Source organism: Tenrec ecaudatus, chromosome 11 (genome assembly GCF_050624435.1).
Source record: "Tenrec ecaudatus isolate mTenEca1 chromosome 11, mTenEca1.hap1, whole genome shotgun sequence".
Lineage (NCBI taxonomy): Eukaryota > Metazoa > Chordata > Mammalia > Afrosoricida > Tenrecidae > Tenrec > Tenrec ecaudatus.
The window spans coordinates 10483349-10495678 of NC_134540.1; positions in this window are offsets into that span (position 1 = coordinate 10483349).

Consider the following 12330-nt stretch of genomic DNA (forward strand, 5'->3'; position numbering starts at 1 on the left):
TTTTTAAATTTTTTACAAGCACTCTCCATGACACTTAATACATTTGTCAAATCTGCAATTCCATTCTTGGAAACATTTTTTCAAACTCCCCTGTTTAGATGGCTGACAGCACCTCCCTCATTTTTTTCGTCACCTCTTCAACACCATCAAATCACTGTCCTTTCATATCTCTCTTCATTCACAGACACAAAAAGAAGTCACAAGGAGCGAGGTGAGGTGGGTGAGGTGTGTGGGGCAAGAGAGGCATGCTGTTCTTTTGCCAAAAAATTGGTGCGCTGAGATGGCTGCATGAGCGGGTGCGTTGTTGTGGTGGCAAAACCAGTCCCCTGCCTGCCACAAATCAGGCCTTTTTTGTCACACACTGTTACACAATCTTCAGTGGACCCACAAAACTTTTCACCCACCAGCCTGTGATCTCCCTGCATTCTGCATCACTGCCTGCAACTGCGGGAGCCTGAATAGGGACCTGTGGACTAGTTGTGGACTTATGGACTTCAATTGGACTTGGCTGGGATGTTTTCCTAATATATAAAGCTTCTTGATATAAAGCTCTTTCTTATACATAGATGGGTGTCACTGAATTTGTTTCTCTAGTCAACCTGAAAAAGCACAACTAGCCCCTCCCTGGGAGACATTGCTACAGAGGGCAGCAATGAAGATGTCATTCAGGAAGAGCGGCCGGTCTGACCCGCCCACATGGGGGCAAACCAAGAGGGCAGTGCAACAGGGCAGCAAAGGCCCTGAGGAATCCCGATTGTCGACTTCTGACTCAGGGGCAGCTTGGCACCTCATTAGGATGGGTTGGGGGTTACTCACAAGGGTGTCACACTGAAAGTCTAAAGGTGTTAGAGAGGGTGGGCACTAGACCACTCCACCCCAGACTGCAGGAAGAGCAGGGTCTTGGAGGAGGCACATCTTTGGGTCATGAGTGCCGAGGACTAAAGGGGTATACGGGCTGTAGGGTAAGTGGGCCCCAGGCTATGGAACCCTGGAAGAAATGGGGACTGGACTGGTGTGTTAGTCTGGGTAGTTTAGAGAAACAAATCCCCAGAAACTCATATGTATAAGACAGAGTTTATATAAAGGGTAAGTGCACATCAAGAAAACATCCCAACCCAGTGCTGCCCAAGCCCACAAGTCCAACATTAACCCATATGTCTGACACCAACCCACAAAGTCCTTCTCCATCTCACAAAACACACGCAATGATGCCGACTGCAGGAGGAAAGCCGAATCAGTGAATGTGTAAGCATCTCATCATTGGTAGGGGTCTCCAGCACCCAGGGCTGCATCGGGGTAGATCCAGCCTGTTTCTCCTCAGGGATGTCTTACAGGAAGTGAGCCTTGCCAGCTGAAGCAGGGAACTGGCTAAGGCAGTTACACCCTGGCCCAACCATCAGAAAGCAAGAGACCCGAGAACTAGAAAGGCGAGGCTCACCAGGCCATTTATCCCTCCGTCCTTCAATTAACCCCACATGTTTATTGGCCAGGTTGGCACAATAAACTTTAGCTATATCGTGTGGGTTATAACAGGTCCTGCTCACTATTTAATGGAGAGATCCTCATCAACTCTGGGTCAAGAAACCAGTTAGACTTAGAACAATCTATATAGTCTTCCTTTCTTTTTTTTCCCTCTCTTTTCTTTTTCTCTTTTATATATATATATATATATATATATATATATATATATATATATACAGGATAAGCAATCCCAAGGAGACACCAATGGGACCAATGGTTCTGGGGATGGGAGGGATTGGCAGACAGTGGAGAGATGGTAGGGGAGGAGGCAGGGGAGGTGAGCAGTGAGCCAATAATGACAGGGACAGGAGAATAGCTAAGGTTTTAAGACAGTGAGGAGGGTGCTGCTTTCCGGGTCATCTTTGATCAACTGAAATGTATCCGAGAAGAATTACTGAGAGGTGAACGATGGGTAAACATGATAGCAATGCAGGAGGAAAGAAAACAGAAAAAGAGGAAAGAAGAATGTAATAATTATATATATAGGTGTGTATATATATGTAAATCTATAAATATATAGAGTTGTATTTTTCTATGTATATACTTGTATATATATGCAAATACAACAAGGAAGCAGTTGGACTTTGGGCCTCTACTTAAATCTTACCTCAGTACAAAAGCGGTTTGTTCTAATAATGTGGCAATGTATGATAGTCACCTTCCTGACACAATCACTGAAGAAAAAGTGGATGCATAAGCAAATGTGGTGAAGAAAGCTAATGGTGTCCTGCTACTAAATGATATCGTGTCTGGGGTCTTAAAGGCTTGAAGTTAAACAAGCAGCCATCTAGCAGGGTATCAACTAAGCCCCCATGGACGAAGCACACCATCCTGTGTGATCATGAAGTGTCAACGGGAAGAGTTATCAGAAGTTCAAAAACAAGCAATCAAATGGATGTGAAGGAGCATGGACAAAGTGGAGACCCAAACCAACCTGTAAGATAATGGGATCATCCTCACAGAAGGGCCACATGGAAGGGATGATAAATCTAGGGTGAGGTATAGCACTGATGAAACACATAACTATCCTCTAGTTCCTTGATATTTCTTCTTCTTACTGTCATGGTTTTTGTTTTCCCTCACTAACCTTGTTAGACTTTCATAGGTTCATTTGTATAATTAAGATCGTTGGGTGCATGAATGCCAAGTTAGAGAACCCTTCAGAAACAGTAGCAGATGTAATGATTCCCTGAGGGTATGGGAAGAGGGGGACACAGAAAGAGGGAAAGGAGGAGCTGGTAGCAATGATGACTGTCTCACCCTACTTGAGGGGAACAAATGACAGAATTTCAGGTGAATGGATACATTAGATAGTAAAAGATACAGCAGATAATAACAATATATAACATAACAATTAGAATTCTTGGGGGGTAGGATGGGGGAGAGAAGGGATAAAGGGGAGCTGATATCAAAGAGTTCGAGAAGAAAGAAAATGTATTGAAACTGATGGTGGTTGCATTTGTAGTTATGCTTGATCTAATTGAAATACAGATTGTTACAATATTTGTAAGAGCTCCCAATAAAAAGATTAACAAATAATTTTTTTTAAAAAAACAAAACCACCTCAGTAGGCACCTCATCAACATTAGGTCCCCTCCTTTCATCCTAGTCTTCTGTGGTTAAAACCATTGCCTCTCCTGCTATCTCTTCCTGAAACTCCAGGAATCAGTGTTGGGTCTTTTCCCATGGTGCCTTCAGACACACACACACACACACACACACACACACACAATCCACTGCCATCTAGGAGATTCCGACTCATGGCGACCCTGTAGGACAAGGTAGAACTGCCATTGTGGGCTTCTGAGGCTGTAACTCTTAACGGAAGTAGAAAGGCTCGTCTTTCTCCCATGGTGCAGCTGGTGCTTTTGAACTGCTGACCTTGTGGTTAGCAACTCCATGTGCCACCACTACACCACCAGGGCTCCACTGGCCACAAACATCTTGAAAGCTCAGGGCTGCTCTTGCTGAAACAGATGGTTGAGAGAAGTTGTCAATAAAGCTGTCTTGCTGTGTTTCCCAAAAGGGGCAATAGCACCTCCTGGGGGGATTCTGGAAACATCCAGCAGAAGGAGATGCCTACACTCCCCCTAGAATGTGGGTTATAGTATCATGTTGTTCATTGCCAAGGGGCACTGAGTAAAAAAAAAAAAATTCCCTGAAAATGGGGCCAAGTAAGTTTGGAAACGTCTGCTGTAGTGAACGTCATCTTTAATTTTTGTCAAGCTGACTTTTATTTATCAAATGGATCGGCTGGTTTCCATTGAAGGCACATAAGTCAACTACTCTTCTGCTGAAATTTAGAGGAGTTAAGTTTAACAGAGCAAGATATTGATCAACTAAATTAACCCATTACCACCAAGTCAGTTCCAACATAGAGACCCTGCAGGACTGAGTAGGAGAACGCCCATGGGCTCCCCAAGGCCATTCTTTATGAAGGAAGACTGCCACACTGTTCCCTCACAGGCAGGGACACCGGTGGGTCCAAACTGCCTATTCTCTCAGCGACACACTTGTCCTGGTCTTGCAAGGACCCCTTCAAAGTAAAGGTCCAATCAAAATCATGGTTGCCAAGGGGGGTCCGTTACCTTGAAGCAGGTTATGGTGGTGATGTGATGGGACTTCCGGGGTAGTCCAGGTTAATTTTCTCACAGGACACAGGGCAATCACGAGGCTTATTAGGACGAACTGCTAAAGAAAATGGAAAACTCTACTGATGAGGAAAAGGTCAAGAAGCTTGTACCAAGGATTTTCTCCCATCAGCCAGTGCACCTGCAACCTCTTCCATGGTAGCAAGGGCCTTCCTATGAGAATCTAGTTGAGAAACCTTGCCCCACCCACCCATCAGCCCTGATCTTGCCTGTGCAGACTTCTTTTTGTTCCCCAAACTCACAGATCATTGAAAAGGAACACAAATGGGTCCCTTGGGAATGCCAAGCCTGCCATTTTGACATAGTGTCAACTTGACAGGGCAAAGTTCTTTGGTGGGGTTGGAAAAACAAAACACCACCCAAGTCCCTGCCATCTGTTTCACTCAGAGCTACTGAGAGCACAACAGAGAACCGCTCCCCAGGCTTTCTGTGCCTGTCAGTCATCAAGGGAACAGACAGCCTCCTCTTTCCACCACCAAGCCACTGATGGTTCCAACCACGGATTTTGGTTTCACAGCTCCCTGCGCCAAGGGTCAGAGAGCTGGAAACACTTATACACCTAGAAGGGGGCTACATGGAAAATCAATAGCTTCACATTTTGATCTCATTACTAAAGAAAGGCATCTATGATTTTATAGCACTGCTTTTAAAACACCCTCATGTCATTGTAAACTGCTGAAATATAACAGTTCTTAGATTCACAAGTTCTAATTGCCGCAATATTGTAGCTGAAACACCAGAAAATTAGAGAAAACCAGAGCCTGTAAAAATGTCTGCGGTAGGGCAGGACTGGGGGTGGGGGGAACAGCCACAAGGTATGCTTGTCACCCATGCAGAAGCAACTTTGCCTTTCAGAGCATCGTTGTGGCTGGATAATGATGTCAGCTCTGATCAGAGAGCATCAACCAAAATACTAAACCCACTGCCATTGGATAGAAGGTCCAAAGGTTAATTGGCAGAGAATCTTAGGCTTGTGAGCATGTTGATACATATAAGCTGGGCTTGCAAAAAGAAATGTTGTTGTTGCAAATAGCTACAGGAAAACTTTTGTAAAAAATAATGCATTTCAATAGATTTCTCCCACGGAGCAGATGGTGAGTTCTGATCGTTGAGCTGGTTAGCAGCCGAGCGCTTAACCATTGAGTCACCAGGGCTCCTTCTGCTGAAATACTGTACTTGATTTTTAGACAAATATCTTGATGTCCATCCTTCGGACAGTACTAGCCAGCATGGTCCATACCCATGCCGCTCGCCCAGTGACACCCACTGCAGGCCTGCAGTACAGGGAAGGTGATATGGTGGTGAGGTGCCATTGCATTGGTGCTGTCTCATAGTGAGCCTGTGTACCACAGAACAAAGACCTGCCCCATCTCACAGCATCCTAGGTTTCAACCCATTGTGGTAACTCATCTCCTTGAGACTCTTACCCTTATTGGCCAAAAGAAGTGAACCAAGCTCACCGCTATCAAATCAGTTTTGACTCATGGCAACCCTATAAGACAGAATAGAACTACTCCTTTGGGTTTCCAATATTTAGGAAACTGTACCTTTCTCTAGCAGAGCAGCTGGTGGGTTCAAACTGCTGACCTTGTGGTTAGCTTAGCAGACCAATGCACCGCTCACTATGCCACCAGGGCTCCTGGGCTGGTCAGCTCAACTCAAGTCACTGCTGTTGAGTCAACTCCAATTCATGGAAACCCTACAAGGCAAGTAGAACTGCCCACTCCCACACCCCACCCCTGTGGGTTTCTGAGACTGTCCATCTTCACAGGAGTCCAAAACCTCTTCTTTCTCCCATGGATACTGACCAACTCGTAACCCACTACACCACCAGGGCTTCATGACATCTCCCAGGAAAGTTAGCACGAGCCCATAGTTAAGAAGGAAGACTCTGAAATTGGACTGCCTGGGTTTCGATCTTAAAGTTTCTATCATTACTTTGTATAGCTGGACAAATAAATTACCTAGTCTCTCTGTCCCTGCTTTTCCTCAATAGTGAAATGTAGTTGCTTAAAGCACAATTGGGAAGGTGACTTATGCTTGTGTATGTTCAAGGGTCTGTCAGTACCTGGTCTGTGGTGACTATTTATGTTAGTTATGATATGTACCATACTTAATTATGTATATTGTATGTATACCTATATATATCATACATAATTACTAAGATTTTTTTTCGTGACTTTGTGTGTGTGTGTGTCTGTGTGTGTGTGTGTGTGTGTGTGTGTGTGTGTGTCAGTATTTAGGAATCTTACACCAAAATCTATCATGGGAAATATCATTCCAAGCTTCTGAGGACAATAAAATAGTCACTCCAAAATAAAATTAACATCTATAGAATTCAAACATTGATACAGTTATTCATGCATACAATGGATAGGCATGCCTTTCTTGTTATGAACACAAAGAGTAAAATAATAATAATACCTTTTACTCTATTAAGATAGTGTAGCTTCCCTGAAGAGTTTAGTGTATTTTTTGTAAGTATTTTCTTTAGATCTCTTCACTCGAGGAAATCACCCCCAGTTCAAATACAACATGCTTTGCAGGAAACAATAATTATGATGTAGTTTTACAATCTAAAACTTTATTGAGGGGGGGGAAATTATAGAGGCTTTGTCATCTTCAATCTTATTTTTAAAAGCATCACATTTTAAGATAGACTTTACCATTAATTATTATTATTAACAATAATAATACTAATTATAATCATTAGCCCCTGGCAGCTGCTCAGACAAAGAAACCAGAGACTCATAAGCTTCTTTGAGTTTAGCATTTCCTTACAACATGTAATTTTAAAATACTGAAAATAGATTTAAACACTAGTAATTCTATATTTGTTTCCTTAATAGTGTTGTGACGTAAGAGATTTCTTCCCTATTTAAGTTGTTTCTTCCAGCTGCACACATAGCAATTATTCCAAACTCTGTAACTCACATTAGACTTAGAAGCAGGGATCCTAACCTACACTGAATTAACTTTGTTAATCTCAAAATGCCTTATCGCACACTGCGGTGTGATGGATGGCTTTGTTTTTTCTCTTAATGGTTTTATTGACATGTAATTCACATGTTATGCAATCCAGTAGGTTTGCCGGATGACAAAGACCTGTGCAACCGTCACTACCATCAACTTTAAAGCCCATTGTGTCACCACCCTCCCCGGCCCTCACCCCAGGAAACTATCACTCCAGCTACTGTCTCCACAGAGTTCCTCGTCTGGATTTCACCTACAGGAAAACATACAAAAACAAAAGACAAAAACATAGAGCAACAATAGCAAAATAAAACATAGAAAACCCTCAGTTGAAAACATAACAGAAACTAATAAAAACTAGAACCAGTTTAAACTGGACCAAAGGGGAGAACAAAAGATTAAGTTGTTGAGTTTTAACCTAACTACATCTGCATTTGTCCTCTTTCCAATGCGCCCTGTCTGAGAGCACGGCGAGGCACATGCCTGGTCAGTGGTCAGAGGGGATTCACCAGAAGCTTCACCCAAGTGGGGACCCTGCGAAGGGACTTTGGGCTTTCACCATCACTGCCCTCTGCAATCTGAGCAGTCCGAATTTAAGGTCTAATCCTGTCCATGGGTCAAGAGGCGGTTGTGGGAACAGAACAAGGGAATACTGCATGGTTTAAACTCAGGAAAGGTGTGTGTCAGGGTTTGATCCTATCACCATACTTGTTCAATCTGTCTCCTGAGCAAATCCTCAGAGAAGCTGGTTCATATGAAGAAGAATGTGGCATGAGGATTGGAGGAAGGCTTATTAACCATCTGTGGTATGCCGATGACACAACCCTGCCTGCTGACAGTGAGGAGGACTTGAAGCACTTGCTGATGAAGATCAAGGATTGCAGCCTTCAGTGTGGATGACAGCTCAATGTAAAGAAAACCAGAATCCTCACAACGGGACCAATAGGTAACATCATGGAGAAAAGGTTGGAGTTGTCAAGGATTTTGTTTTACTTGGATCCACAATCAATGTTCATGGAAGCAGCAGTCAAGAGAGCAAACGACGTATTGCATTAGGCAAATGTGCAGCACATGACCCTTTTAGAATAACTGAAGAGCAACGATGTTACTTTGAGGACTAAGGTGCGCCTGACCCAAGCCCTGGGATTCTCCATTGCATCATGGGCACGTGAAAGTAGGACATTGAAGAAGGAAGACCGTAGAAGAGTCAATGCCTTCGAATTATGGTGCTGGAGAAGAGTATTGAAAGTGCCATGGGCGGCTAAAAAGACAAACAATCTGTCTTGGAAGTAAGGCCAGAGTGCTCCTTAGAGGCGAGGTTGGCATGATTTTGTCTTACATACTTTGAACATGTTGCTAGGAGAAACCATTCCCTGGAAAAGGATATCACATATGGTAAGGTGGAGAGATGGCTATAAAAGAGGAAGGCCCTCCACACGATAGACGGACACAGTGGCTGCATCAATGGGCTCGGGACTGCGAACGATTATGAGGATGGGGTGGGACTGTGTTCCCTACTGTTGTGCACAGGGTCGCTATGGGTGGGAGCTTACTCAATGGCACCTAATAACAACAACTGTTCCCTCCTCTGGTTTTTAATTTTCTCATTTACCATCCTTGGACCACACAGGCTGAGGTGTTTCTTCCATGTGGAGTCAGCTGTCACCTCACTTAGATGGTTGCTTATTTGGAGACAAGCCTTTAAGACCCCAGATGCTGTTCTTTCTGATAGCTGGACACCATCTAAGTTCTGCACCCCATTTTACTATAGCACCCACATGTACAGTGATCTCTTTAGGAGGAACGGATTGCTTTTTTATATGCCCTTTCTCTTGTCACTCCCACCAAATAATTGGATGAGACTATGTAAATAAAGTTCCTGGGACCCACCAACGGAATTGGATAGCTTGCTAATTATGCAAATTATCACTGGTTGGCACCCTTGTGGGAGTGCAACCATACAAATAAAGTGCGTAGAACCCTAATGTGAGGATTGAACAGTTCTGCCATTCTACCACATGCTCTTAAAATAAGCCATCATCGAGGCAGAAAGAGGAGACCCTCACTGCCACCATACTAAATTAGTTCACAAAGTCTATAAGATATTTAGGCCTCCAATGGTTAACTGAACTCACAAAAATTACCCATGAAGAAAACATAAACAATAAGGCATTTATCATTTCTACACACAAAAATATAACTGTTCACATGTTAAATCTCAATGTAGCAACCATCACAAAGTAAAGCTGACGAGAAAATCAGTGAATTGGAAGACAAGTCTGGGAAAATTCCTCAAATGAAGTACAGAACAAGAAAATGGAAATTTTGAAAGATACGGTAAGAGATGGAAGAATGGGAAATAAGGGCCGAATAGAAGGAGAAAACAGAATGGAAAGGAGACAACAGTTGGAAAGATGACAGAATTTTTCAGATGTAATAGAAGATGATTGACAAATGCTGTAGGCACATATAAATTAAACAAGAAAATTAAAAAGAAAAACACATCAAGATACATTTTAGACAACCACTCTACACCCTGGATAAGAGAATATCTTGAGTGCAAACGAAGACTGCTAACAAAGAGGAAAAGACAGACAGACCATCAAGGACCGACAATTAGCACCATCTTCAGAAACAATAATGGTAGGAAGAAGGCAACTAAATATCTTCAAAATACTGAGAATTTTTAAATGATCTGGGACCATATACTTGGAAAATCTATTTTTCAAGGAAAAGGTTGAAATAAATAGATTTCCTGAGAAACTGATAACTGAGTGTGTGCCACTAATCTCCCCAACTGCACAAAGTTCTATTTAAGAAAAAAGGAACATCGGCCCAGAAAGGAGGCAAAACATACAGGGAAAGCAAGACAAATAGAAAGCAACAAATAGGATTATTGAAACAAGTTGAAATATAGTCAAAACAAAATAAAATTAAAACTAAATTCATCAAGTAAAAGACAGCTTGTCACATTGATTTTGGCAAAACCCAGTCATATGCGGTTCACAAGAATCACATCTACAAGTTAAGCACGTGGAAAGTTTTAAAGTAAAGAGGTGGAGTAGCGGAAGTTCCAGGAAACAAATCAAACCTGGGGTTGCTATATTCATAGCAGACAAAAGAGATTCTCGGAGCACAAATCGTTTAAGGCTATATCAGGACATGAGAATAAAAATGGTCAGTGTGTCAGTAAGTTACTACAATTCCAAATCTTGAAAGCCTCAAAATATGGAGAGCAAACATTTCAGGGACAAGTGACAAAGTATCATAATGAGGTGCGTGGAGCAGAGGAGGGTGAATAGCAAGAGTTCAATGCATCTTTCTCAGAGAGACGAGCCACATCAAGCAAACAGCAACAACAAATCAACAACTGTCGCTACAGAAGAATTTGAACAACGCGGCAAATAAGCCTGACTCCTGGTACAAAAGTAGAATGCAGTCAGGATTAGAAATCATTCTTCTCTAATACATGGAGTATTTTCCAAAAATATTATAAGCCTCTGTATTTTTTAAAGATCATTTTATTGGGAGCTCTTACAGCTCTTACAACAATCCATACATCAATTGTATCAAGCATATTTGTACATATATTGCCATCATTATTTTCTAAACATTTACATGCTATTTTAGCCCTTAGTATCTGCTCCTCTTTTAACCCTGCCTCCCCCTCCCACCCCTATGACCCCTTGATAAATTATAAATTATTAATCTTACACTAACTGCTGTCTCCCTTCCACCGTGGTTTCTTCCCCCCTCCTCTCCGTACCCTCCCCCTAGCCTCCTGGTAGCACTGCTCCCATTTCTGTTCCTGGGGGATTTATCTCACCTGGATTTCATGTGTCCTGAGCTCTTATTTGTACCTGTGTACATGCTCTGGTCTAGCTCTCAGTGAAAGGCAGGACTGGAGTCGTGAGAGTGGGGAGTGGGGGTGGGAGCCGAGGGGGAGTGGTGAGGAAGTCTCCAGGATTGAGGAAGATTGTGTGTTTCATCAGTGCTATCCTTCACCTTGGTTGACTCATCCCTTCCTTGTGACCCTTCTGTGAGGGAATGGCCCATTGTCTACAGATGGGTTCGGGGGGTCTCTGCTCTGACCCCCCCCCTTGTTCTCTACAATACGTTTGTTTGTTTGTTGTCTTCTGATGCCTGTCACCTGATTTCATCAACACCTCATGATCACAGACAAGCCTTTGCATTTTAATGAAATGAAATCACAGCGTCCTCATTCTCTAGACACCAGACAAGGTCATAACAAACATGTCCACGTTTTAAAAATACTATATTTAAACTGTTGTGGGGCTGTAGCACAAATAATATTTCAAGAAAATGTAGAGACTGGTGCTAATAAAGATAAGAATAAGAACTGAAAGATAAGTCTCCTACTTCTGAAGTTGATATTATATATAAAGTAAAAGGGTAAAGGAAACAATAAACAGAAGGGTGAAAATGAATTCAAGACAAAGAGGATAATTAAGAAGTGATTCTCTTGAGCAAGTGCCAGTTGTCTTGATCAGTGACTCCCACACTTGACCTTGCACAGAATCACTTGAAGAGCTTGTTCAAACAGGGACTTCTGGACAGCATCCCAGATCCCTACGGAGGCCCAGGGTGAGCCCAAGCTTCTGTGTTTCTAAGAAATTACCGGGTAATGTTCACACTGCTTATCCAAAGACCAAACATGAAGAACCATTGATTTATAAATAAGTTGATGTATTTACATTCTAGCCAAAATATCCATAAGAGTATTTCAAAATCCAGTTTCAGCACACATACACATCTGTTGTCACTCCCTTCTGAGACGACTAACTTATCACTAAAGGCCATTTTTCCGATGATAAACCCAAATCATCATGAGAAGATCAATAGGCGAGAAAATACAATAAAACTCTAGAACAAAGCCATTTGAATCATGGTAACTTGTGGGGAAGGAGCCCTGGTGGGCCAGTGGTTAAACATGTGGCTGCTAACAGCAAGGAGGATGCTTGGAGCCCACCAGCGCTCTGCAGGATAAAAGACCTAGGTATCTGCTCCTAGGAAGACCCCGACCTTACAGGGTGGCTCTGTCATATGGGGTCACCATGAGTCTGAATCAGTTCAATGACCCACGATAATGGCCAGTGTGCATAAGGAGGAAAGTTGAAACTTTCTTGAAAACAAGCTCTAGAGCCCTGTGAGGATCAGAATCGCC